The 6000-nt window shown below is 40.0% G+C and overlaps 1 protein-coding gene across 1 annotated transcript in view; it reads left to right on the top strand.

Annotated features, from left to right (window-relative positions):
- The first annotated feature begins 1052 nt into the window (after positions 1-1052).
- Positions 1053-6000, top strand: part of LOC128027289 (teneurin-2) — a 410843-nt gene continuing 405895 nt past the window's right edge. Inside the window, exon 1 of the mRNA XM_052614746.1 lies at positions 1053-1093. The gene's annotated coding sequence lies outside the window, so the exon portion shown is untranslated. The remainder of the gene's footprint in view (positions 1094-6000) is intronic.

The raw sequence follows: 6000 nt of genomic DNA, 5'->3' as shown, positions 1-6000 counted from the left end.
TTACTTGAGGCATTATTGTCTCCAATCATTAGGAATCTTACATTAATCCTCATGCTCACGGCAATCGGGTTTACACCTGAACAGGTTTGTGCTCTCCTTCATTCATAGGTGAGAAAACAACAGTGAATCTATTTCTATCTCAATGTGGTGCTTAGCCAAAGGAGACACTTGTGCTGATTGTATAGACAGCACACCTATACTTAACCCTGCTAGGGACCACCTGCCTACCAGGAAATGGGCTTCAGGTGGGGGAGGCCACACTGATTCCACTCACCCTGTGTGGGCTTCTGTTGGCCTCTCAGGGTGTTATTGCACATCTTGTCCTACTGTGATGCACACATTACATTTTACAGCCCACAAGACAGCACTAACGCATGCTGTACCTGCACTGTCAGAAATACAAAGGTACAAAAGCTGTCCCCGGGGCAGTGTCTAAAAAAGTATACATTTGTATACTTATTTAAGGTGCATATTAGTAACTTAGTGTACAGATTAGTATTATAGGAGTATTGGTTAGGGTTCTTCCATAAAATCATCAGGAGGCATTCATAGAATCTTCAAAATTACATTTTATTAACTGCCACACTCATATACGGTTCACAATAGTGAAAGAAAATATGGGAAAACAAAAGAAAAGGAAAAACAAAAAAACAACCACTAACTGATAAATAAAATCAACGCGCTACTGTATTCTGGACCTAAGATGTTTCTCCAAGGGATCCCTCACCAGAACTGACCCCGCCATAGACAAATCACACCTTTTTAACAAAACAGATCAAACCATTTTAGAATTACATGGGGACTCAAGTCCATACATCAAACCTAAATGAAAAAGAAAGGTATAATATATACACAAACTCTATAAGCATTAAATTCCATTCACCATAAAGTAATAATAAAGTAAACTGGAAAGAATGCCCTTTATTATAACAACATTGCAATTTAAAAAAAAACAATCCAAACCCTTGTGGTACCCAAACTACATTTCCCATAATTCCTAACACAGGATATAAAGGACATCAGGAAATGCCGCGCTCTTTTAATTACAAACCTTGGCTCAATGCTGCAGTCATGGATCCCGGCAGAACCACGGGTAAGATGCTCAATCCTTCAACTAACTGAAGAAAATAGTAACCCATATCTTGTGTAGTTGTGGTTTTATTCAATCACTAGTGTGCACTTTAGTAATGAATTGTGTCGCTCTTTGATCTTCAATGCGCTCATAAGAGACAACATGCACAACTAACACTAAATGTTTTGGGGTAAATAATATTAAAGAAACAAAATAAATACATTAAATTTATAAACAAACAAACAAAAAAGTAATTAATCCCTTAAACAAAAATCTATTTATCCTACAAAGAAATGAATTAAATTAAAAGTCTTGAACAATTGAATTAACTAGCCCAATTCTTACTACAAGTGTGGCCTTAGCCATCACATTACCTTTTGAAAGGTTATTGCCACAGTGGCAGATTTTGTACCCTTTTTTGAGTGTGGCAGGCCTCCCCTTCAGTCTTTTACATTGCCTATGCGGTTAAACACTTCAGCTTCAACTTTTTTTTCTCTCTAGCACTTTAGTTCATTAATTTGACTTGACAATTACAGGAAATTATGAAGAGGAGGAGATGAGTACATAAGCCAGACTCAAACTGATGTTTCCCACATAAGCACCACAGCTCATGTGTGCAACATGTGCTTTTCTCCTCTTGACTAACTCCCATATTTGATCTAAATGTAGAGATGAATGCACATATATGCCTGCTCAATACAGCCTTTAAAAGGCAAGCCTCTATAGTAGCTTCTTCTCCACATGGTCTCCAGCAAAAAGGCCAAATCGGTTTGAGTTTAGCCCCAGACAGTGAGCATTAGCAGGGGAGGCTCTTTCTCAAGCTCATCCTGAAGATAAGGCCTTTAGTACTCAAAGCTCAGGGACAAGATCACCCTGACTGAAACAACTTGAAAGGCAATTTTCCATACCTTTGCTCTTCAGTACATTCTCTTCCTCTTCTTATCAACCAAACGCCCTCCCCTCTGTGAACTCCTCCTCCGAGCTTAAATGCTTCTCCAAGATGTTTGTATTCACTCAGTGACATGATGAAATATGAGGCTCCATTTAAACTTCCAAAACCAGCCCAGTGGGCTCATGTTGTTAGTTGGCTTGTGTGATGAATTGTATTAGTGTGCACTGGCAAGTCTAGCAAGTGCTTTAATAAGATGATGCTTTGACTGTTTCTTATTAAAACACCTTGTTTTCTGATAGCTCTAGTTTCATATATGCTTTTTATTAGATTTTATTTTGTAACATTGTTCCCCTGAGTTTTCTTACAAAGCTGTACCAGAGAAAGGTAATTGTTGATTTCAGTTTTGGGAATAGCAATTGACCTATTTGGTTGATTTACATTTACTGTGACTTGAAGCACGTTAAACTGTGTTGATATTCCTACATGCCTGGTTTACAACTTTAATATTTCTTAAATTCTATTTGAATGGACTGGAATCAAATAGGTGTGTGTGTGTGTGTGTGTGTGTAAACGGCTTTCTTTTTTTGTTATTGTTTGTCTACATACGCATGCCATATGCATGATATATTTACACATTATCTTAATGCAGTTCATTGCAGTGACAGTGTTGGGTAAAGTTACTTTCAAAAGTATTGCATTACAATATTGTAACTTAGGTTTTTATATAAAAAAGTAATGGGTTAAGTTACTTTTACTTTTTAAATATGAGCAGGGCTCATATCCAAAAGCCCTTTTACACCAAAAAGTGTAATGAATAAACCTCAGTCTGAAGGAAAAGTAAATTCACGTCTGTACAGTAGAACGCAGGAGAAGGTTCAACACTCTCCAGCAATAAAACAAAACAATGAAGCACAACTGTTAGTTTATCTAAAGTCATTTTTGCTTATTAGTATGGTTGAACTGGATCCTCAAAGGTCAGCAGCAAAGACATTAGTTAATAAAATGGGCTTAGATACATTTGTGTTTAACATTTCATTATTGCAAGTTTGCGTCATGTTCTAAGTTTGCATTTCACTGTTTTAATTCATTTTGTTGAATACTAAATCAGTTTTTTTTTTTTTTTTTTTTTTTTTTTGCAAGTGGGATGAATTAATGCAAATTCACATTTCGTCTAGAACTACATCATGTTCACACAGTGCACTCAACGCCTCCGTACTTCTGATTTCTCACAGGACAGAAGACTTGTCCATCAATAAATGGGAAAACGAAGAAACTGACATTACTTTTTGAAAAGGTAGCTTAGATATTTGCTTGTAAATTAAAAATTAATGTGTTACTTAACTAGTTGCTTGAAAAAAGTAATCTGATTATGGTGATGGACATCATTGGCCCTTTCCCTTGTGACACTGGCTTGTCACAGTGAAGGAGTGAGTGAATAAAGGAAAGGGATAGACTAGATTTTCAGTGGGATTTGGGCTCCTATAGCCCTAGCCATCCCCTAGATTCATCGTCTTCCTCCCTGTGTGTGTGGAAGTCACAGAGACCAAAAGGAATAGATCTGTATGAATCACACACAGTTAGGGCTGGGACAACGTTTTGGGTGACCTTTTTTATTGAATGCTAGACATCAAGTTGTTTCATCTGAAAGAACATTTTTTAAGCTAGGCCCTATGTCTTTAAGTTTGTTTCAGTAAGCTATGTTTTCAAGGCTTCAAGGTATTATTGAATGCTATCTCTATACAAGTGCAAAGTAATGCATTCTTAGTCTTTTTTGTAATTTTTAGAGCAATAAACATGTATTGCAATGTTAAGGAATCCATGTTTTTTTCATTCAGATATGTAAATTAACATGTATAAATTGTTAGTAGTCAATCAATGCGGAGATAATCGAAATCAAATCGGTCTGAAAAAAAATTATTGTTCGATCAATCGATGCATCGGAAAAATAATCGCTAGATTAATCGTTTAAAAAGTAATCGTTTATCCTAGCCCTACACACAGTGCAGCCCTGTCAATGTCACTGCCATCATTCCCCTGCAGACTTGAGCACTAACTAGTTTACCTTGGATCACTGATTCCACTCTTTGTTTCCTTTCTCCACACGTCTTGCGTTCTCCATCAAGCTGTATGGGGACTAATCAAAGTCGACAACCTCCCACCTCCCCACACCAGCCGCTGTGCAGCCGGCACTGGCTCACACTCCGACGTGAAGGGACCGCAAAGTTCAGATTACTTTAAGTTCCATTGTGATTATTCTTATCTGCTATCAAATTAAAGCCGAGCAACATTTCACAATGGGCTTCCACCTATGAATATAGAGGAGTTTAGACAGCGAGAGGGTCCTTGGGGGGTGTTTGCACAAATAGGATATGAAAGACCTCGTTATCAGCGCGCCAATGTTTGCAGAGATAAGCAGGACAGACTGCTGCAATCCTCCTGGAAGGAAGAAAAAAATAAAAAATCTGCGGATGCACCACATATGGTCACACATCACATATATCTATGTGCTATTCATCAAGGCTCAATGATAGGGGGGAAATAAGCAGGGCTGACATAACTGCACAAGCCGAGGCGGCCTGATATATATACACGTGTTGGGTTAGAGGGTCACAGGATTCACTGCAGACAGCTGTTGATGTCCCCCAGCTGTCGGAATCTGCCGTCATATTACTTTCGCACTGCAATCTTTCTCCCTCCCTTCTCGTCCGGTCTCGCTCTTTCGGACTCCTCCATAATTGCCATGTCGAGAATTTGTGGTTCTTCATAAACCGGCTGCTGTCGGATGGCACTTCCCGTGGCCAGCCCTGGAAACAGATGTCCGAGTCACCGGCCTCCATTAGTCCGGCCCTCGCACAGGGATAACTCATTCCTCCAGACCGGCCTCCAGACATCAGGCTCTCTCCTCGCATTCATCTGGTCTCAGAGCCAGAGAATGAGTTTAAGAGAGAGATGGAGAGACAGACAGGGAGACGCTGGGTGTCTAATGACAGGGCACGGTGCCATGGAGTTTCTTTAACTCACGCTTGTTCCTGTAAACTCTAACGCCAGTGCGCCTGCTAGCAGTGTCACTCCATTTTAGACACTCATTAAGGTCGTGCATGTCTCCACCTGTCACCGTGCACAAGTCTGTGATGGTTACCTGCCGATGTTGTCCTACCACGAACATGATTTTGTGTTTGTTCCTGGGCCAATTATTCATTGCATGCTGACATATCTGCAAAATGTTTGGGGTACTTTTCCACCCTGCGGGTCTTAAGAGGAAGTCTGCAATGATCAAATAATGCAGTCCTAGAGAGGACTAAAAAAACCCTGTAAATGTTAGAGGTAATGGGCCTCATTTCTGAAGGAATCTAATCCACCCACGTTTTCGTCATAAATCTCCAGACATAATTATTTTCAAGGACTGTGAGCTTCTGTTCAGCTTTATTAATCAATAAAAATACCCATATTAATGCTGTAAGTGGTCTTTGGCTGTCTTCCGAAGCTTTTTTTATTTGAAGATTGCTGTTGCATGCACTGCTGCTCCTGGAGACATGTGCCTTGAAGACACATGTCTCTGATTGATTTGTGGGACAGTTGAATTGTTCGCTGTGGGGTCCTTTTTGATATTTTCACTTAAACGATACTGAATAGTGAGACATCTATCTAGCAGGAGTCTCACGTAATCCCGTCCTCACCCCTCCCCAGGCCTGTGATTGGCTGAGAGGGGTCTCAGCTTGTTGCCTGAAGGGGCAGATTGCAGCAGATTGGTGCAGTGCTGCTGAGGCTGGCATGCTGATGCCAGGGACACTGTGACTGGCAGCATGATATAGCCCACAAGAGGACGACTCTCTGAGATGCTAATGAGAGCAGAGCACCTGTTAGACATAGACAGGCCCCACAGGGGGTACAGAGAGAGTGAATAAGGGACAGAAAACCATCCAAATTCACCAGACTCAACATTTGGAAGAGTAACTGCGCTGTTACTTTTTTTTGGAGTTATTTAGGGGGTATTGAAACACAATAGAGAAAGGAGTGGGTTTTTTTTTTTTTTTTT

The sequence above is a fragment of the Carassius gibelio genome, chromosome A14 (genome assembly GCF_023724105.1).
Source record: "Carassius gibelio isolate Cgi1373 ecotype wild population from Czech Republic chromosome A14, carGib1.2-hapl.c, whole genome shotgun sequence".
Classification (NCBI taxonomy): domain Eukaryota; kingdom Metazoa; phylum Chordata; class Actinopteri; order Cypriniformes; family Cyprinidae; genus Carassius; species Carassius gibelio.
Note: the sequence above shows the minus strand (reverse complement) of the source record. Positions and strands in the feature narration are given on the sequence as shown.